Below are 21,050 nucleotides of genomic sequence, written 5' to 3'. Positions count from 1 at the left end.
AACTGTATGGGGTGAAGTACAGGAACATCAGTTTGTCTTGTCCTAACATCTAAAGAGCTCAGTCCTGCAGTTACAATTGTGCAACTGGATTCCTGAACAAAAAGCCAGAACCAGAGCTGCATCAGCAACGTGCACCCCTTTGCAGGTCTGCTGCCTGGTGGCCTGTAATTCCTCAGGAAAGCTGCAGATTTCACATTATTCTTAATTATTTATGTTCAGATAGTCCTACCAGGGTCAGGCACCTGTTGTACTCTGTGATCAACGCACAAGCTTATAGGCTGTCCCTGACCTGATGATGAGCAATGTAGGAAGAGCTGGGAATACAGAGAGAGACATTGCTGAAACATGCAGAGTTCACATAATTGTGAAGAGGGTGGAAGAGCATGAAGTGTGAGAATGCCATTTGGTAGATGATAAGCCATTTTGTTTGAGTGTATTTGCTTCCCAAGTTGGTTATCTGGTTAGGGAAAGAAAGCATTCTGATGTACTGCAAATCAGTGGTCAGAGATGATAGATTTTGAAAGAAGTAACATTTTCACCTCCACTTCATTGATATGTCTGGCTTTAGATGTTCTTCCTCTTTGCAAAAGGCTTCTTTATATCCAAATATCATCTTGAATAGTGTAAAATTCTTGCCTGGCTCAGTTCTAATCAGTGAGTGCTCTGTGCCACAAAGTTGCGAGTTCCAGGGTTTACCTTTTGTTTGAGTATGTGAGTGATTCTTTTTCATATTTAGGTAAAGTGTCTTTATTTGTATTTCTTCCCTCTAATTTGTTTGAGATTCTCTTTCGTACATTGTGTTAAACATCAGTCATCAAGTACTCATAATGTATTTTGAAACAAGTACACAAAATTGCAGCATGATCCAGCACTGATTACAGAACTATAGCATATGAATTAATAAGAAAATAAAAATAGCATAATTAATTTCCAGCTGCTTTTGGAGAAACAGAGGTGTTTATAGGGAGAAATTTGGTGTCTGCAAAATGAAGAATGGCAAAACTCTTAGCAAATGTATTAATGCAAGCAATTATTCACAATTTACTTCCTCTGTTGTATTGATTAACATTGTGTTCCAGTGTTGAAAGAGTAAGCAGAAGCTCCAGTGCCATTCTTTTAAAACTGTTGGACTAAATAAAAAGCACAAGTGTCAGAAGTACAGCAAGGGAAGGAAGTTTTTAACTTTATTTCTTAGTATAGAAAATCTTAAATAAGGGAAGTAAATTACACATAGATAAGTGTAATGGTTGAATGTGTCCATTTCCCATTGCTATGAGAAAGATATTCCCATCAATATGAGAGAGAATTGCCTCTGTGTGTGTGTGTGTGTAAAATAATCTTTTAAGTGTTTCCCTTGGTAATAAATCAGTATTTTCCTTGCATCTTCTGTGTGTGCTTGCTTGTGCTCATCTGCCTCTCCTCAGCTCTGTGTACCAAAGCAGCATAAAGTCTGTGGGTAAACGTGACCTAGGCAAAATCTTGCACTGTGAGGGCCCTCACCACACTTTGGTCCCTCAGTTTCCTTTGGAGGAAGCTGTTGAATGGATGTGGATACTCAGTTGCAGGTTTTGAAATGTCCACTTAGTTCACCCTTAGTCGGGGTTGGCCTATTGTTCAGGTGGGAGCTCCAAACAAAGCTTTGGGCCTGTGTGGCTGCAAAGTCTTCCTGGTTTTTAATCAGCGGAGGAAGATCCTGCCCTCCTGAGAGACACGTCTAGAGGAAGCAGATTATTTATTTATATAGTGAAGTGGACTCTCGAGGATGTCCCTGTCGAGCTTTCTGTTTTGCTGCGCTGTGTGATGACGGGGCCAAAGTGAGTGAGAGGATGCTGGGGTATGAGGAGGGAAGCACCTGAGAAAACTGACCAAATATTGTGTTTTGTCTAAGAATTGTCCTGCTGTTTCTCTGCCACAAGTGATCTAGTTTCTGTGTGCTGTCCTGGATGGACCCACAAGACTGCATTTGAAGTTTACTGTTATTCTTTGCAGAAAGAGCAAAATCGAAACGGGAGGTGAGTCTGTCATCACAGACATCCCCACGCAGTGGGTTATGGGAGAGAAGGGCACAGTTCAGGTCCTCCAGTAAGGACAGTATGTGTTCTCTTATTCAAGGATCCTAGAGGGGAAAAAAAAAATCTTTGTGAGTGGGGGATGGTGTTTTGTGGAGCACTAACAGGCTTTGCAGAGATTGAGCAGGGCTGAAGGATAGCGTGGGGGCAGGCACACTGGAAGGAGGGAGGGTTTTATGCCTCGTATTCCTGGCCCTTATGAGCCCTTCTGTACGTTCACTTGCGTGTCTGCTGTCTTGACATTCCAGTTATACCTATTGAACTGATTTAAATCATGATTTTAGTCAATAAACACTTGGTTTAAATTGGTGCTTGTAGTCTCATTTTGCTCTGGTATTTTTGTTTGTTTTTTCAGAAGCAATCTCTATTGGTAGACAGTCGTTAAAATATGTTGCTAAATATAGCCTTTACACTAAATTTGGCACAACTTTTTTGTTAGTTCAGAGGATGCACTGTATGCCTGCACACTTTCTAAGTGATTATATGACTTACATTCATTTATTTAGATTGCAACTGTTAAAGTTTTTATTTAGGACATGACAAATGATGCTGTTTTTTAATTGTGGCCTTTAAAAATGTCCTATTTATTAAAGCCACACTCATGCACAAACACACATGTACACACAAGTAAATGCAAATAGAGTTTACACTTAGAATATCAGTAAAGTATTAACCCTAATACGGTAACCCATTCTACTTAACAGAATGCAAGCTTTTAGAGCTAGTAGAACTCAAACTTCTCTGCTTTGTTTTCTCAGATGAGAAGGAAAAACAAATGATCTTGCTTTTTCAATTCCCATTTAATTTCTCAGCTTTACAGCAAACACCACTAAGTGACTTTATGGAACAAAGACTCTGCAAGGGCAGTGAAAGGTACTACTTTCAGGTAACTTAGTTCTAAACCTAATACTTGTTCTTGGTACTTCAGTGAAGACTTACCTGTTGAGTATTTGAGCTTTATTTACAGTTTTGACATCAAACATTTGCAATTTATTTTAATTTAATATAAATTGAGTTATATAATATTACAGTAGAATTTAACATTGGTTTATAATAATTTAAAGGCAAATTGCAATTAGGTATTTCTATTAAAATACATTTAGCAACAATAACATCTGAAATTTGAATATGATTTCTTTGTTCGGAAGGAGTTTGCTTGTAACTGTATCTGTTTCTGTGAACCTGAATATATATTTTTTTTTAATTACTTCATTATCTATTTTCCAGAGTTTCTGTTTGTAATAGCAGATGCCTTGGGCAGTATCTTCCGCCATTAAGGAATGCAGAGTAGCTCACTAGGTAAAACTGTGGCCATATTAACCTTTCTTTGTGGGTGCTAGACCCCTCTGCAGCTTCTAAAAGATATAGATGTAAAGCATGTTAAGATGAACAGATACCTGTCTGTTTACATGGATATGTACTTAATATTAAAAAAATTGATTATTTTAAAATTCCTGTTGCAAGCTTTCCTTTAGACTAAGTGGCATGTGATTGTGACTTTAATTTGCACTCTCAGCACGTGAGAGCGTACTTTACAACATCCAGGGAGGAATCTAGCAGTACTGGTGACCAGAAACCGAAAAGTGAAACCAAGTTGTCACTAGATGATTCGTGTGTTACTCAGGTATTAGATGGGAAAAAAAAATTAAAAAAAAAAAATTGGTAAATATTCCATAGCAAGTCTGTGGGCTGACACGGGTAAAGAATTCTAACCCCCACCCTACCAAAATATTAATAGCATCTGAGCAGTCAAAGAGCTTGATAACATATATTGACTCTGCAGCTCCAAGCAGGTTTTCTGCAGCAGGGGAACTGTGTAGCAGTTTCTGTGACCATTAAGGAATGCAGCGTTAGACCTCAGGTAGTAGAAGGATTGTGCTCAGAAATGTGGAGTGTGGTGACACGGTTACACAAACTACTCATATATTGCTATTTTGCCTGCCCCCCCCCGCCCCCAAGGAGGAGTTACACACTTCAAGAAGTGGCTTTACGGCCTCTCTCTGGAGCAAACTTAAGTTCATGATCCTGTCTTTGTCTTGTTTTTCCGTATTCTTTTGTATCAATGTGTAGGGTATTCAAAGGTTCAGCAGTTATTGAGCTCTTGTATAACTAAATATATAAAGATAAGATTAGAAAGCTAAATAGAAATCAGAAGAAAATCGAAGCAAAGGTTAAAATGCTATTGCAGGTCCCAAATGTTTAAAACAGTAGATTTTTATAAAGAATAAAAAGAAAACCTTCCTCAAAAAATTGAAGTGGGAAGGTTACTGAGTACTACCTACTCTTAAGAGAATAAGCCAATGTAACATGAATCACTTAACCTGAAAGGGTTGTAATTTTCGTTTTCATGTACATTTGGTACAAGATCAATAAGAAAATATAGTAGTCACATATTTAGGCAACTTTTTGGTAGAAGCTGTTTATTGCTGAAGCATTCATGTTTTTTGCTGCCCTAAAACAATCAGCTCTTGTTTAACGTAAGTGTTTAAACAGAATGCTTTACTTCTCCCCCTCTGCTGTGCTCTTGTGACACCACACCTGGAGTACTGCATCCAGCTCTGGAGTCCCCAACATAAGAAGGACATGGACGTGCTGGAGCGATTCCAGAAGAGGGCCAGGAAGTTGATCAGAGGGCTGGGGCATCTCTCCTATCAGGATAGACTGAGAGAGTTGGGATTGTTCAGCCCAGAGAAGAGACTGCTCCAGGAAGAATTTACATCAGCTTTCCAGTATCTCAGAGGGCCTACAGGAGAACTGGAGAGGGACTTTTTACAAGGGCATGTAGTGATAGGACAAGAGGAAATGGGTTCAAACTGAAAGAAAGTAGGTTTAGATTAGATATTAGGAAGAAGTTCTTTACTGTGATGGTAACTGCACATTGTGATTGTCCCATCCCTGGAAGTGTTCAGGGCCTGATTGAATGGGGCTTTGAGAAACCTGGTCTAGTGAAAGATATCCGTGCCCATGGCAAAGACACTTGGAGACTGGAACTAGATGATCTTTTAGGTCCCTTCCAGCCCAAACCATTCTATGATTTTATAATGCAACAGACTATATAGTTACTGCATTTCCATAGGATTGAATTATTCTTGTTCTAATTTGCTTCTTTCCCCCCCACACACACTCCCTCTTAGACATGTGAAATGTCGAGGCTTTCTTTCCTTTCAGAAAATAAGTATTTGAGCCAAGATTTTCTCTGGAGAATTCGTATCTTTGATGGTGTTCTGTCTGAGATCTCAGAGAAACCTGTTACTTAGCATGTGCTAAGCAGTGTTTTCCTGCTAGGTTACATTGAAATGGACTAATGGTCAAGCTAAAAGATCTGGATGTAAAATTCATTTTGGTCTGAAATCAGAGTTGATAAGAGCTTGTGCAATTCCACTGAGGCTGCTGAACGGAATTTGGCTGTGTTAGTCACAGGGATTGTGGCAAAACCAGCTAGAAGCAGTGTGTGTTTAAAACATTGGTGTAACTATGTGACTAACACTTGATTGGAAGAATGTCCCTCCTTTTTTTTTTTTTTTATTTGGGGAGGGGGGAGGTGGTTGTGGTATCCCATCACTGCAAATAAAACTCACTTTTTTCCTTTCCTTTGAAGAGTTACTCAGATGGATCAACTCAGTGAAATAATCCACCAACAGTTCATGTTTAGATAACAGGTGGTCTCTTTTTTGGAACAGTATTGTACTCAGGAACTTAGAAAATTTGATCGTCACAACCAGAAGCATTTCTACTCTGCTGAACCAAACTAGTGTCTCTGCTAAGTAGTTTGCTCTCCTGAAAGCATAGAGGGAGTGGAGAGGCAGGTGCCCTGTCTTAGCCTGAGCACTCTGAATCTGTACATAAGATAAACTGCAGGGGAATGTCCTTTACAAAGCATCACAGATACTGTGCACTGTCTGCAAAACAGATTCTGTCGCTTCCCCAAGTATGTCTTCTCCCACACACCCAAAAGTGATGGGGGCAGTTAACCATCTGTGTGATTCCCCCCCCTCCCATCCAAAAAAGAGCTGCTGCCTTGCCCAGGAGCTCTGCCCTGTTAGGTCTAATCACTGGCATGCTGAATTCAGTGGGAACTTTGCTATAGACTTCAGTGGAAATAAATTTTGACTTCATGAATCTCATTGAGGTTTCTTGAAGGATTAGCTGTACTTTACCAGTATAATGATACTAGTGATTGGTGTGAATTTTCCTGTTTTACAAATGTTGCTAAAAGTATGTGGTTACCTTAGAGTAAAGGTACAATGTGCCACTACAACCTTTTCAACTATGGAGACCAAATAAAGCAGTAAAATCCTTTTCACAAAGATGTGTTTGCATTTAGGTAAGTTTACTTTTTAGCCTTTTGAGGTATGCTGGTACAATTGGAGTAGAAGTGAAGTACACACCAAAAAAATCACTTGCTGGGTATAGACTTGTGTCCTGGTGCTGTACTACTTGGTCCAATTGTCTTCTAGTATAGCTGAAGCAAGGCTATTTTCCAAGGTAGACAAATTCATAGAATAATGCATAGATTATACTTTAAAGGTGCAAGGAGTGAAGAAGAGGGATCCTGGAGTGAGTTTCTAGTAAAATATGTCCCAGACACTGAATGAACTTTCTTGAAATATGACCTGGGGCACGCATAATGCTCTATCAAGTATAATTTATTATTTAGGCTCAAATATATTTAGAGGAATGAGGGAAAATACATTCCAACTCTGCACTTATATTTTAACAAGCAAATGAAAGGTTAGTGCTTCCTTAAAGGATTTTGGCAAAGGTTGAAAATTGTGCCATATAGAACAGGGGAAAAAAAAAACACTGGCTAGTGCAGAAGTTTTTGCCATTAATTTGCTTCGTACTCTTGGTTAGATTGCTGCCTCTTTCTTTCTCTGTTTCTTCATTTACAAACTTGGGATAGTGATGGCTTCTTCCTTTGTGAAGTGTTGTGCAGTCTGAAAGAAAAACTTGGTAGTGAGTAGTGGGCAGAAAGTTGAGAAAAATTGTCCAGATTATTTGGGTTTTGTTTGTTTGTTTGTTTGTTGGTTTGTTTTATTACCATGGGTTGACTCTATCATAGGATAAAATGGCAGTTACATTAACTGTGGTGGTGATGTAATACCTGGGAAAATTTTACACTGTTTTGTTTGTTTATGAAGATCTAGAAAAAGATACCTGCTTCTTTCTCTGGAGAGATGGACTTCATGTTGACTATTAGAATTTCATTCTAACAGAGTCAAAACAATTCACTTTCTAAACAGATACGTAAACAAAGTGTTTGTGTGTACTGTAGAACACAGGTAGTTTTGTCATTTATATATTACGTATTTCGTTAAACATCATATTGTTAGGGTGTAATAACACTTTGCTCTTCTGTTGTGTACTTTTACAGGCATCAACTAACTACATTTTACAAACATTTCAGAACCAGTGCTACCTGCCCCCGTTTTGCAGATGGCAGAGTAGACCCAGGGATGTTCAGGTAAGACCAGATGACTGGTGGCAGAATCAGGTACAGAATTTGTGAACTTCCTGGCAGTTTCTTCATGACTGTTTAACTTACTACACCAGCTACCTCTTTATTACTAAAGCATCTGCCTTGTGTATGTCCACATTACTTTCTCTATATTGGTAGGTGAAAAAAAAATGATGATGAATTGTCATCTGTTGACTTCAGGTTTACTGGTTAAGTAATTGTGAATTTACATACTTGTGAAGTCTGTTAGCATCCAGGTTCAATTCAGAATTCTTCATCTACATTTAAGAGCTTGTGCTGCATGATAGAAGAATAACCTTGCAGGTCAGAGCTTTTGGGCCTGGTGTTTTGTTCTTCCAACCCAGAGTCTCTTCTTAACTCAGTGCTATGTGAATACTGCCCTCTGTTCTTCCTAATTCTCTGAAAATGACTTGTGCAAGGATGCATAGGCATGTTTTGTTTGTGGCCCAAGATGTGTGAAGCTGATGGAAACATTTTTATGCTGGTTCCAAGAACAAGATAAAATGTCCTGTTGCTCAGGAGGACTTTGCAATTCAGGCTTGATCTGTACCTGTGTATTTCAGTGTGTTCAGTTCAGCTGTCTGTCCAGAGCTTCTTCCTCAAGGGTTGGCCTGGAAGGAGGTTGGCACTGTGGCAGTGTGGGGTTTTGTGGGGTACTTTGTTGTTCAGGTCCCAAGTTTGAACATGTAGTTTTGCACTAGGTCAGTAGCCAGGAAACCTAATGACTGTCTTTCAAAGCATATTAGACTGAGAATCCATGGATCTTGTGCCTTCATTTCTCAGGCTAGTACAGTTCAGAGCTGTGGTCTTTTGTGCCAACCTAGGGTTTTAAACATGTGCTGCTTTCTCTGGTACACAATCTTGAGCATTCCAGAACTTGATTTCACAGAAAACTCTGTAATATCTTGTTCACCTTCTGATTTCAAATTAACCATCTGTGTGGTGTACTGTGAAATAAAATGATAGAAAACTGAGAAGATAATCGGTAAAAATCTGTAGATCCTAAGGAAGTTATCCCCCATCCTTACTCTACAGTTCCAACCAGCACTATCAGGATTTTTAACTGCTGACCCTTTTTTAGATGCTGACGAACTTGCATCTTTTGGACTGAGTTTTCCCTGTGTTGGGCTTATATCTTCAAGACAGGGGCCCTGTAGGGTTTTCATCTGAGGGAGATGAGAAAAAATTACTAAAATAAAAATATGCATCCTAAAGGAAAAACAAAACAACCAAAAACCAAATTCTAAACAAACCCCAACAAAACAAAAAATGGGAAAACGGCTTATAGATTTTAAGGAGCTTGGCCTGAAGAATGCTGGTCCCGCTTGTCGTCCAAAGAATTGATTTTTATTTCACAAATACAAAAGTTTTTTGTTCAGTTCATTTTTAAGAATTGTGCTTCAGTTGTGGAGAGGACAAAGATCTTTATATACTTGATTACTTTAGTGCCCAGTCCTGCAATGCCCCTGTCACACAGTCTCCCTGAGCTATTGCAGTTGCAGGATTGAAGCCCTACATGCAGCTAATCTTACAGGGACCTGATCCTGCTCCAGGGCCTTTTTGGCACAGATCCTTGGGCACGTGCACAGTTCTGGGTAAGCTGTTGTGGCTTGGCATCAATGAAACAATGGTGAAGATGGATCTGATTGTGTATTCCGGTTCATGAAGCAGGGAGGTTCCTCTTGGAAATCTGATACGGCTGGTTACATACAGAAGTTTGTAAATTCTGTAACCTGAGTGATTTTTTTTTTTTAGAGGTGTTTCTCAAGAAATAGGACATTCAGAACTTTCCTCTTTTCTCTTTGAAATGTAAGGCTAAACAGATGACAGTGAAAGGAAATCAATTAGGATATAGATAAAATAAAAAACAGAAGGAGTAAACGACCCAATAATGTTTATTTTGGTTTGGGGTTTTTGTTTGTTTTTAAATACTTCTTCCTACAGTTAATACGTGAATACAATAATCAATTTGTGTAATTTATTGGAAAGTTCCCTCAATATAAGTTTTGCAAAAGCCAATAAAGTTTTTGTAGACAAATAAATATTGTGAGAAAAAGTAAAACAAATCTTACCCTGACAGCTAGGGAGTAGGTTTCAGATGGGAACCAGGCTCAAGCCATGTCGTGACACTTCCTTGACCTGGACCAGATGTTTCTGTCTCCTTGGAGAACTCACAGTTTTAAGCAAAGTTAACACTGGTCAGTTTTTGCTGCTGGTGTTTGGAATGTTGTAGACAACAGTGAGAACTGAAAATCATCAGGTACTTTTCATTCTGCTGCTGCTTGGGAGTTCTGTTTTGTCAGGTCCCACTAAGTTACACTTACCAAGAAGGGGTTGTCTAGTTGGGGTATGAGAAGTGTGTTTATGCTTCCACTGGTTTCAAAGTATCCTGAAGAATAAGGTACTAGCTTGACTGCTTGGTGCTGCAGTTAGACTGCCATGGGCATGTAGGCACCAGAAAGTTAGTTCAGGGATCTTCCTACTGGATTAGTAACACTGCAGAATGTAGGATTAGTGGAGAAATAAAAGGAAAATAAGAGGATATGGCTGGATATGGTTCACTTGCATCAAAGGGGAATTTCATGTGGGGTCCTAGTATTTTCTTCTTGTGCTTTATGGTGTTATTGAGACCTGCAGTGGGTGTTGGATCTGATCCACTCTGTTGCTAGAGCCTGCTATTTCTTTTCCCTTGTAGCCAAGGACTGAAGGTGGCTCTTAGATACGTGTCTGCAATTACCAGTGCTCTGTAGCAGGGAAAAGTCTGAACCAAATAGTTCTGGATAAGGAAGTGTGTATATTTCTAATACTCAGAGTGAGGTAAGAGAACAGTGGTGCCTGGCATGTCCTCTCCTTGCAAGGTGCTGGCTGTGTTGGGATTGGCAGAGTGTGCCTTACAGTTCTGATTCCCTGAACATCCAGATTGATGACTCTCTTCTATAGCTCCTTGCTAGTTTGTCTGTCTGGGTTTCCTGTAGTGTGGAGATTGGGATGGGTAAGGACAGCTGTGAGGAGCATTTTGGTATCTTCCAGGCAGTCAGGACGCAGACACACCTCAGTCTGGGAGAGATTCTCAGTATTGGAGCTGAGGTGTGGTCAGAGATTGTCGTGGACACCTGAACTTTGCCTTGTAAGTTAATTGTGTGGCCTACTAGGACTTTATGAATATATAGGTGGTGAGAAGGTGTTGTGTAGGGGGGAATATGATGGCTGTCAGAGACAACCCCACTTGTGAAGTTACCAGGGAAGCTTATGAAATCATGAAACTTTTTATTTAAGAACATACAATTTCTGTCCCTCAGATGCACTGTGCCAACTTGATTCATAGCCTGATGTTTTGTCATTGTTTCAGTCTTGAGCAAAAATTCAATCTGTTTATGGATTAAAAAAGACATTCCCGATATATTTCCTTTGGCTGCGGATCTGTAATTGTTGTTCTTGAGTTTATTTATGAGCTACTGTGGCCTTTACTAGAGATGATTTGCTTGTGGCATCAGGAAGAGCTGTTCCTGTTTTGAGTCTGACAGTTTTTCCTTTAGAGGAGGAGGTTCCAAGGAGTTAAGTTTCATACGGTTGGCATCAAGTACGCGGTGCAGTAGATCTCCAACAAGTTCACTGAAGCAGTTGTGGGATGTTGGAGGGGAAGAAGTGCTCCTCCCTAACTGTTCTTGCTTTCTGTGCACCTGTAACAAATCACTTGGCACCAAGAATAGAAAGCAGCAGTTTCATTGAGGCTGTTGATCAGGTTCATGGAGTCACATCATCTGCAGTCCTCTGTGCTTTTTCATTTTTGGGATTTAGAGCAGCAGAGGTTTTGCTCAAATAAAGAGAACCTCATCCCTTCTCATTGATTGCTGCTGCTCTTGTCTTTTCCACCTCCACGAAGTAGGTGTGACGAGTTACCTGTCTGAGGGGCAGTAGACAACATGTAAGACACGAGGATGAAGATTCAGGCATCTTTACTGTCTTGTTACTGTGGTGATAAAGTTTTTCCATTCCAGCGGCCTTATTCTTCTTTGGAGAACTTTACTCATTCATTAAGTTGGCCATGTATAATTGAAGTGGAGGGGGATGAGGAGAGGAAAAACATAAAATAGAAAATTATAGTTAAAAAATAAACATATGGAATCAGATCTTTTGGTAGAACTAGGCATGTTATCACCATATTAAAAGTTAAACATATGTATAATTCTTTATGAGACTGAGATTGTTATTTGGTTTCAAAACTGCACCTGACTGCAAAGATTTTTAGCCTAAATTTGTATTACTTCTGTGTAGAATCTTTGTCAAATATGTGAAGTTTACTAGCGGTGACAAGTATTTGATCATAATGTTATTTTAAACTTAGATACATCAGCTTCCAAAACTTAGGATTCTTGACAGGTATTTAAATATTTAAAACACCCTCCATAAGACTACGAAATACAGCAATTCAACTATATAAACAATGCTAGGGATAATGAACCAGAAAATATTCAAAATGGCATACCCTCTCCATAAATATTTCTCTCTTATTTTAACATTCTCCAGGGTGAATCACAAGGAAAGTAAATCCTGAATGTTTATTTATTCTAACTCACTAGCTTACTGATACAAGCTTTCAGGGAAGTCCATGAAGTCCCACAAGGTGGCAGGAGCTAACTGTTTTATGCTAGAGTCAAGGTCTGAGGGAAAATAAAGGTAATAAACTGATTTTGCTAGTTGCATGCATTCAGATCATAGGCAAATTAGGCCAAAATTTCCAAAATCCACTTTTGTGTTTCTTAGACTTCTGAATAATTTCGTCAAATGAATGAGATTCTGTCCTCAAGAATCTTACTTCAAAACAGAAAGTTCAAGCATTCTTACTTTGTTACCAAAACAGGACCTTTATTTTCACTAGGTGGTGGTAATTTGCTTGTAAAGTGTATTGTGGCTGTGAATGGAGAACAGGAATGAATCAATGCAGGAACTTGGTGGTGCATGAGACTCACAGTTTTAACAGATTGGCAGTGAGCATCTCTAACTTGCAAACCTGCCTTGACATTGTGGGAATGCTGATCATGAGGTGGGGCACAGCAACAGCGCTGAGGGACTGGGGAAGAGAAGGAATTCTCTGCTGCTTCAGTGAGGCTGCAGGGATGTTTTTCTTTGGAAAATGAAGAATCAAAACAGCATTAAAGGTGGCAGAGTTTGGGGATTATTGGAAATAATTAATACGGTTTATCCTAACTAGTGAGACTGTGTTGCCTAGTATACAGAAAATAAGGCTGAAATTTATTCCTTTCTCTTCCCAGTACCCTGATCTTTTTTAAGGCTGCTGGAGTTTTTGTTCCACTTTTTCTTGCTTTTGTTTCCACTTACCTGCTGATGGTCAGCTCTTCCCTGAAACAGTGTGTGATCAGGATGTGAAGCACTGCAAAAGGGCCAGGGGGTTAATCAAGAGTGTCTCATCAAACACATGATTTGAGACCTGTGGTTATATCCTCATTCTTGCTTAACCTTGCACTTCGAGTTCCAAGTCTCTAATTTTTGAAAAATCTCTCTGGCCTGTCTTAGAAATCTGTGGACTTGAGAGTTCCAGTTGGCGGAAGTAACAGTGAAAAAAACAGTAATAAGGCAAAGTGACTGTCTCTGATTCAATGGACCACAAAGTGGTGTTTTGAGACTTGTGAATCTCTTAATTTGTGATGAGATTTTATTTTAAATCAGCAAATGTCCATTTTTATTTTTTTGAATGAGAGGACAGATATTAATATTAACCAGGTATCTTTGGGAATGTGGGCAGTGCTGTTTATGTGGACAGACAATGCAATTCAATAGGACTAAGGTGAAGGTGAGAGTAGGTGGTTTTCTGAATTAGTGGATAGATATTGGAAGAAAAATAATTCAACTCACAAGAAATTTAAGTTTCTTCCATCCCACTTGGTGTCAATTGCTTGTCATTATGATGTAGAAAAAGTTTCTAAGCATGTGTGATGGGGCTATCTGGAATAACTATATGAATGAACTGAAAATTCTTCCATGCCTGTATGTGAAATAGCATTGTTGTTTTTCCAGCAATGATAGAAGGAACTTAAGGACATTTAAAACCAATTGTGTAGTGACTTATAGACCTGTTGCACTGGTGAGTGTTGTCCAGTAAAATAGCTACACTTTGTTAGGGACAGGGGTGACAGGACAAGGTAGAGATGAGCATTCTCAGCAGCTGCAATAAAGGAATAGCATATACCATCCTCTTGCCAATTTATATGAGCTTCAGAAGCATTTCTTTTTATACTTCTCTTTGCAGGAATTATGTATTTGTTTTTAGGGCTGACTTGAGTACTTTTAGTGGCTGCAGTCAGACGACACTTATAATTTCAAAGTGAAAACCTTGCGATTTCCAGTGGTTACACCTTTCACTTGCCTCTAATTTGAAAGGAATTTTAGTTCTTACATAAACAACCTAAAATAATTATTAGAAGTAAATAATTAAGCAAAAATTCAGCATTTGATGAACATACTATTGAAATCTGTTCTATGTAGTTGAAAAGGTGCATAATTTAGAGTTGCGTACCAGTTGGTTCAGACTATCAGTATTTAAATGACTATCAGCTTGAATTATTAAGCAGTTGTTGCTTACTGAAAGAAACCTAGCTATATCTGTCATTACTTCTGTTTGAAATTTTCAGTCACACAGGTGAGATAGATGCCTCGTTCCCATTGCAGCTCAGAAGCAGTGGGTCACTTAAGCTGATAGGAAACTCTAAAAAAAATGTAAATGTATGTATGTATAAATCAATACTTTGCATACTGCATTGACTTCTGATGGCTGAACCTAGAATGTATGTAAATACAATTAAAAAAATCAGCGTCAAACTTTAAGGTGGGAGATGATGTATTGCTGTGGTGTCTCTGTTCAACAGCGTTCTTTAAGTGTAGTCCCTGGGTGCTGCAAACATGGAACTTAACGTGGCTTGCAAAGAGTTTGCTACTGCTGCGTGTTCAGAATACTATATCAAGGTAAAGTTTGGTTCTTAGGTTTCTTTATGAACAAAAGGTCAATCATCATGATAATGCCAGGGTTAGAAAAAGTTGTGCAAACAACTTATTTTGACCACAGAGTGAATAGAGAAAAAGGCTCTGTAGGATGTATTGGGCAGAGGGTAGCTTTCCAGAGAACAATGGACAAATGGGTGGAGTTGTTTCTCAGCAGTGACATATAAATGATCATGAGATATACCTACTTTATGGTGTATGTAAAATTATTACAGTGAACTGGGAGGTCCAGTAAAGATTACTGAATAGTTTGGCAATTGATGGCAATATCTGTGTACGTCCAAATTAATTACAATATTTCTAGAGGAAAGAGATATGGGAGGTAAAGAGGAGTGCACAGGGTGTGTGCCTCTCCAGTGTAAGTATCTTCTTCCAGGAAACCCAGGGGTCTTCCCTCCCTATCTGCCAAACCCTCAGTTAAATGTTTAGCTGGTCTGTTGATTTTGGTTAATTTAGGGACAATTGGAGTTGTCCCATCCACCAGATCCCCTACCGAGGTGCTGAGTGCTTTCTCTTCTCCATGACCAGCTTGGGAATTCAGGGTATCACTAACCTCTGGTAAATGCCCAACTCAATGAAGAGTCCAGCCAGACAAACAGACAATATATACTGCCTGTTTATTAACGAAGTTAGGAGTTCTATGTGTCCCTCCCAAGGCTAATTTGAGGGATTTTGAGGTCTAGAGAGTTGGGTGTGCAGAATGCAGTGTCTTTTAAAGAAAAACTGGAAAGATTCTTTACTATCAAATTTTAAAAGCACCTGTTAAAATGTAGCATTTTAAAACAAGACTATTGATAAAACCTGGCATCATCTGGAACCCTAAGTGTGTGTGTCTACGTGGTTTTGTAGTTACCTGAGTGTGCCTTCAATAAGGTAGAACGAGTATTAGAAGGAGTTTGGCAGTGATAGTGTGGAGCTCTGCGCACGCTGGTTTAACTTGCATTGAGTAAGAGTTGGTTGGATCAGGCAGAGCTGGGTTGGGCTGCTGTAGTTAGAGTTCCTAGTACTCGATCAGTTGGCTTAAAAATCAGGTTGCTGTGTCTAGCAGCTACCAAAACTAACTGGAGTCTTTGGGGCCAGTCACTGACAGGTGGTGCCATGTCCAATGAGGGCATGTCCTGGACGTTCCTTCAAGAGGCAAAAGCTGGTTAGGCTGCAATAACAACTCTTCCTGTGCTAGCAGGCTGCAAATCCTGTTTATGGATTTCTTTTATAGCACTGGATGTTAAAAACAGTACTTTCTCCTGGGAAATTATTATTTAATTAACTTGGTATTTATTTTTATATTAAGTTTTGTTGCTGTTGAAAGTGAAAAGTAGTTGGGAATAAGATCTGCTTATTAGAGGGCTTTTACTTGGCTTTTATAGGAGTGGGGGAGGTGGGGGAGGATGAGCCTTTGGTGCTCAAGGTAGAATTTTTGCCATGCCCTTCTACCCTTCCTTAAAGAAGCTGTCACTGAAAGCTAGAGCCCTTGGGAATGTCTGTGAAATACAGAAGTAAGTCAGCATTGAGGCCAAGTTACCTGTGTTTGCATCTAGTATGTGCCAGTCCATTTAGTATCAAGGCTGTGTTTAACACTCACCCCTCCTCACCCCCTTCCCCTCCCCCCCCCAAATGTGTGGTAGGAAAGTAGAATTAAAAACAAAATAACAGAACAGTTAGTATGCTGAAGATTTACATAGGTGTCCATTGACGGGGAGTTAATATGTAGCTGTGGTTTATATACTGCATTGGTTTATAAGTGATGCCGTTAAGTTCACAGGTCACATGTACACCACACCCAAGCAGAAGATCAAATTGTAATAGTGGAATCACTTTGACAAAAATGTGAACATTAGAGAAGATGTTGAACTCCACTAGGTCACTTGTTACAGCAGCTTCTTGCTCCTAGAGGAGCACACTTGCCCTCTCTCAGGTCTTTTCATCACCAAAGCTAAGGGTTGCTGCTTTTGCTCTCCTTCCTTTTCCTGGGCTGTACCAGGCAGGGTCCCAGAGAGCAGCAGCAGTGGTGGTCAGCTGGGTGAGACATGTGGGGATGCAACTGATGACTTCTCTAAAGTTCAACATCAGCAGCTGGAAGTTTCACAGTCTCCTGTGGGTCATTGTACCTTTCTGTTGCAGTTCAAAATGCATTGGTAGAAAAGCAGCAGTGGGTCAGCCCTGCAGCCGCTGCATTTCACAGCACGTGGCTTTCATGTAAATACTCTTACTGCTAACCTGTGTTGAACTTAAGGAGTACAGGACAAATGCAGGAATAGGAGAGTTTGTGTCACTGGCAAGTCAGTGTTGCAGCCTAACAACTAAAGTGTGTCTGCATAGACCAAGGCTACAAGGTTTGTATCTATAGAGCATTTCATCCTTTGGTAACTAGTGGCCTATTGTAAACCTTTTCTTCCTGTCACTTAAAAACAAACGAACAAACAAAAAGCCCCCAAAAGCTGCTTGTATATTACAGAAGGGCCAATATATTAATGCTGTTATTGTGTTTGTATTTATATAATTAGGTAGCTAAAATGTAGATTGGCATGTGTTCCTTGCATTCATGCTGGAGTGGCAGGAAGAGACCCACCCTCTTCTATGGTGTCCCACAGATGTATTTTAGACTTGAATGCAAGAAACCTATATGATTTTTCCTGGTGAGGATGTTTGTTGCTTTTGTATGTGCATAAATCAATACTTTGCATACTGCATTGACTTCTGATGGCTGAACCTAGAATTTAAAAAAATAATAATTTGGTTTTGGATTGGCCTTTTTTGGGGGTGGGGCTTGCATATTTGAAGCAAAATGTGAATTTTGGCTGCTGGTAATTTGTCTTGTGTTCTCTTGTAGTAAAGTGAGGTGTTGCATAATAAAAACTTCTTTTAGCTTTTGGGTCCCACACAAACACTGGGGAGAAAACCACAGACCAGAGGAAAAAATAGTGTCATCTTTTTTTCTTTTTCCCTTTTTTTTTTTTTTAACTTGAATGACAAAAATTACTCATTTAGCTTTAGATAGTATGTAGACAAAACATAGAGAAAGTTTTAGAGGAGATGTAGTAGTCACTGATTCACATATCCAGCTTTGGTGTCAGATCTGTAGATAAGAGCGAACATCATCACAGGTGATACTACAGCAGATGTTTTGCTCTGGTGTATGAAACAGTAAGCAGCACTTACTGCTGGAGATGAAATGACACTTTATTTTTTTTTGAGTTTGAAATTTGCAAGTTTTGCTTTTGCAGAAGCACCTCGAGTTCAATTAGTTTGCAGTCATTACTTGCCGGTAAAACAAAAGAACAGCTAAACATTGAGTGACATCTCATAAATCCACAGGAATAGTTGAAAAATTTACTTTATTTGCTGGATTTGCATGTTGAGTACTGAATTTACATGGTGCTTTCATGCTGGCATAACCCCCCTTGCTCATGTTTCCAGGGAGGAGTCCTGCGTCCTTGCTCACAGCTGCGGCGGCCTTGGCTGGGGCCAGCCATCTTCCTAGCAGCTCTGCTTCCCAGGGATGGCTGTGCCAGGCCTGGCTGTTGCCGAATCCCTGGTGTGTGCTGATGTGCCCCAGTAGCAGGGCAGGCACCCTGGGACAGGGTGGGTGCCTAGGCCCCCTCTGCCAGAGGGCAGGGGTGGGAGGGGAGGCTGTGGAGGTGGGAGAGCAGCTGTAGGTTAAAACAGTGTGAGGACAGTTAAAGGTCAGGCTGGGTTTGCTCTTAAGTAAAACTGAATGAAAATTATTTCCCTGCTGCATTTGCTGCCCTGCTTGCTTTTCCAGAAAGCATGTTTATGGAGGAAAATATAACCTGAATATGCCAAGAACGGGATGGCAACCCACCTGCAGGGACCTGACCTCTCCTCCATGCTCGCTCCCTCCCTCGCTCGGTGCTGCCACAGAGACTGATCTCATCTCCTGCCGTGGCTGGCACGGCCGCCAGCTGTCCACAGATGTGGACAAAACACATTTCTTTAAGTCGTTGCCTGTTTTATGAATCTTGCCCACTTTGTTCCCCAACTTATTCCTGTGGCTACAGAGGTCTGTCAGATTTTTGGCCCTTAAGTCTAAAAGGAACAGGTCACAGATTACATCCCCAAACAAAGCTAAACTTAGGGAATTTTTGCAAATGTGATACCAGTGGGACCAAGCTCCAAAAATCTGAGCTCTGATTCTGGAGCGTTGAAGTCTCACATGGCACTTGATCACTATCTTAATAATCAATATTCGAATTAGTACCAAACTTGGGCTTTCTACTGTGCAAGGTAATACTGAAACCAGAAGAAAATTACAAATGTATCCTGAATGCAGAAGTCAAGCTACCATAGTGGTTTTTCAGCATTTCATTAAAATAAATTAAATTAAAAAGATTTATTTTTATATGTATCAAGATTTGAATTCAATTATGTACTTAGTGAATGAGATCTGAAACTGGAGGAAGTGGGCTTTTTTCTCCCTGTAGAAAAGATGACAATATTTGGCCCAAACACTAAAGGATTCTGTAAAAACAATTACACATACTCTAAAGGAAATCATTCAAATAAATAGTTGTGTGTAGTAGCTGTTTCTAATTGGGCTCAATGTTTTATCACAGTTAGTTTTCCATTTAGGAAGGAGGATAGGAACCATAAAACTTGATGCAAATTAGCAAAGTGAAATAGCTTTCTTTTCAGCTGCTCTTTGAATCTTTGCATGTCTTTTAAGTATATGCTTACAAAATATTGCATCAGTATATCTAGGGAAAAAACTGGGTTGTTTTAAAAACAGAAGTATATGTCCTAATAAAATGTTTCTGATAGAACTAGAAAATAAACAAGATTGTACTAAAGCAAGTTTCTTTTTAAAAGTGTGTTTGGCATCTTAACCTCATGGAGAACAGTTCTCATTATTATTATTAAAGCAAAAACTAGACAAAACCCTCCTAATGTTAAGAAACTTTGATACTGTAAATGTGCTGGGGTTTTTTTGCTACAAGTAATGTGTGATCTTACATTGTGAGAAGCAAACTTCTTCATGTCTGAATTGGCTAGTTACTTGTTCTGGTAAGTCTAAAAAGGGGTCAACAGTGTTAGGATTTTATTCTGCCACATTGTATGTAGTATCTGAGTACCTTCCACCTACCTCAGAGAAGAACTGAGATTAAACTTCTCAGGATAACAGTGTGGGGGAGGGATAAGAAGGGACAGCATGCTGCTTGTGGTAGGATTTTTGGCTTGGGTATTTTGTGCATTATTTAGGTATGACGTTCGTACCTGAAGTTTTTCTGACACTTGTGATGTGTGGGTGTGTATAGCAGGTAAGAGGGCAGTGGCTTTCTGGTGATGGAAATGTGCTGTTGTCTATGTGCTGTTAATGTACTACATGGCTCAGAAAGCATTTGTGTTTGTGTGTGCATATATGAAAATATTTGATAAAACTTCTAAAAAGTGCTGAGATACAGGAATCATAAAAACGGTGATTCTGCTGTTTCTGAATACACAGATGGTTGATGTTGTTTTCTGGGATGTTTTATGAATCTGTTTAGTGTTGTTTTAAGTGTGGGGTATTGCAGTGTTATATAAGCATTGGATTGGGATTGTATCCATTTTGAGCTGAGTGGTGACTTTGTTTAGATTTAGTAGTTAATATTATATTTCTTCATGGAATTGCAATAAAATGGAGCTTCAGCAGTGATGCTAATTTATTAGTATTGCTGCAGTGCTCTCTGTGTATATGTGAGCACAGTTCTTTTGTGAATTTTACAGAAGGCAATGTTACAATAGTTGACTGATATCACATTTGATTGGGGAATTGTTTGGATGTCTTCAATGATAGTCACTTCCAGGTTAAGTTTCAGAGTTTTTTAAACATGCTCTCAAAATGTTTGTTTCTTTCATTAATGTCATTGTTTGCTGTTATATTTCCTTACTGGTTAGCAGGAGAAAGCTTTCAACCATGCAAGATTAATCAGTGTTACTTTTTCCCTTTCTGTCGTCTTTGACCAGATCTTCCCCATCTTGGTCATTTACTAAGTTATTTTAGTGTTCATACAGTACCAGAGCAAAAAGCCAGAAGTCGTCCTGTCTTGTCAGTTCAGGAGAAGATATATATATATGGATGGAGTGAGTAAATTTGTGATCAAACTATCTCTGGGTTGACTTGTTTTAAATAAATATAGAAACAATTTGGTGCCTAATCTCTACCTGCCTGTAATGTAGGGAATGAGAGATGAGAAACTGCCACATATAAATGAATTTTGACAACTGTAGTTTAAGCAATACAAAACTTCAAGTTAGTTTTAAAACAGTACAGAATGACTACTTGACTCAAAGTGAGTCGAGTTCTAAGTGTGTATGAATGAGTTTAAAACACAAGAGTTCATATACTTGTAGATGTTTCCTATTTCCTACTTCATACCTTTTTTCTGAGGTAGGTTTTTATCTAGCAGCTGAGGGATGATCCCTCCTCATGACTGTGTTTAAGCTTTCGAAAAATTTTTTATCTCCCTGCAAGAAAAAAGCTGACT

At 39.3% G+C, this 21,050-nt stretch overlaps 1 protein-coding gene across 7 annotated transcripts in view; it reads left to right on the top strand.

Moving 5' to 3' along the window:
- BBX (BBX high mobility group box domain containing) overlaps positions 1-21,050 on the top strand; it is a 137,839-nt gene that overhangs the window by 6,615 nt on the left and 110,174 nt on the right. For 4 of the 7 annotated variants that reach the window (XM_029960665.1, XM_029960660.1, XM_029960659.1 and 1 more), the window contains exons 1-2: positions 2,938-2,955; positions 7,444-7,533. The exons of 1 other annotated variant lie outside the window; for it this stretch is intronic. The gene's annotated coding sequence lies outside the window, so the exon portion shown is untranslated. Of the gene's footprint in view, positions 1-2,937; positions 2,956-7,443; positions 7,534-21,050 lie in introns of those variants that run through there. 2 more of the 7 variants (XM_029960666.1, XM_029960667.1) reach the window with 2 other exon arrangements.

Source organism: Manacus vitellinus, unplaced genomic scaffold, assembly GCF_001715985.3.
Source record: "Manacus vitellinus isolate BGI_N305 unplaced genomic scaffold, ASM171598v3 scaffold_28_pilon, whole genome shotgun sequence".
Classification (NCBI taxonomy): domain Eukaryota; kingdom Metazoa; phylum Chordata; class Aves; order Passeriformes; family Pipridae; genus Manacus; species Manacus vitellinus.
Note: the sequence above shows the minus strand (reverse complement) of the source record. Positions and strands in the feature narration are given on the sequence as shown.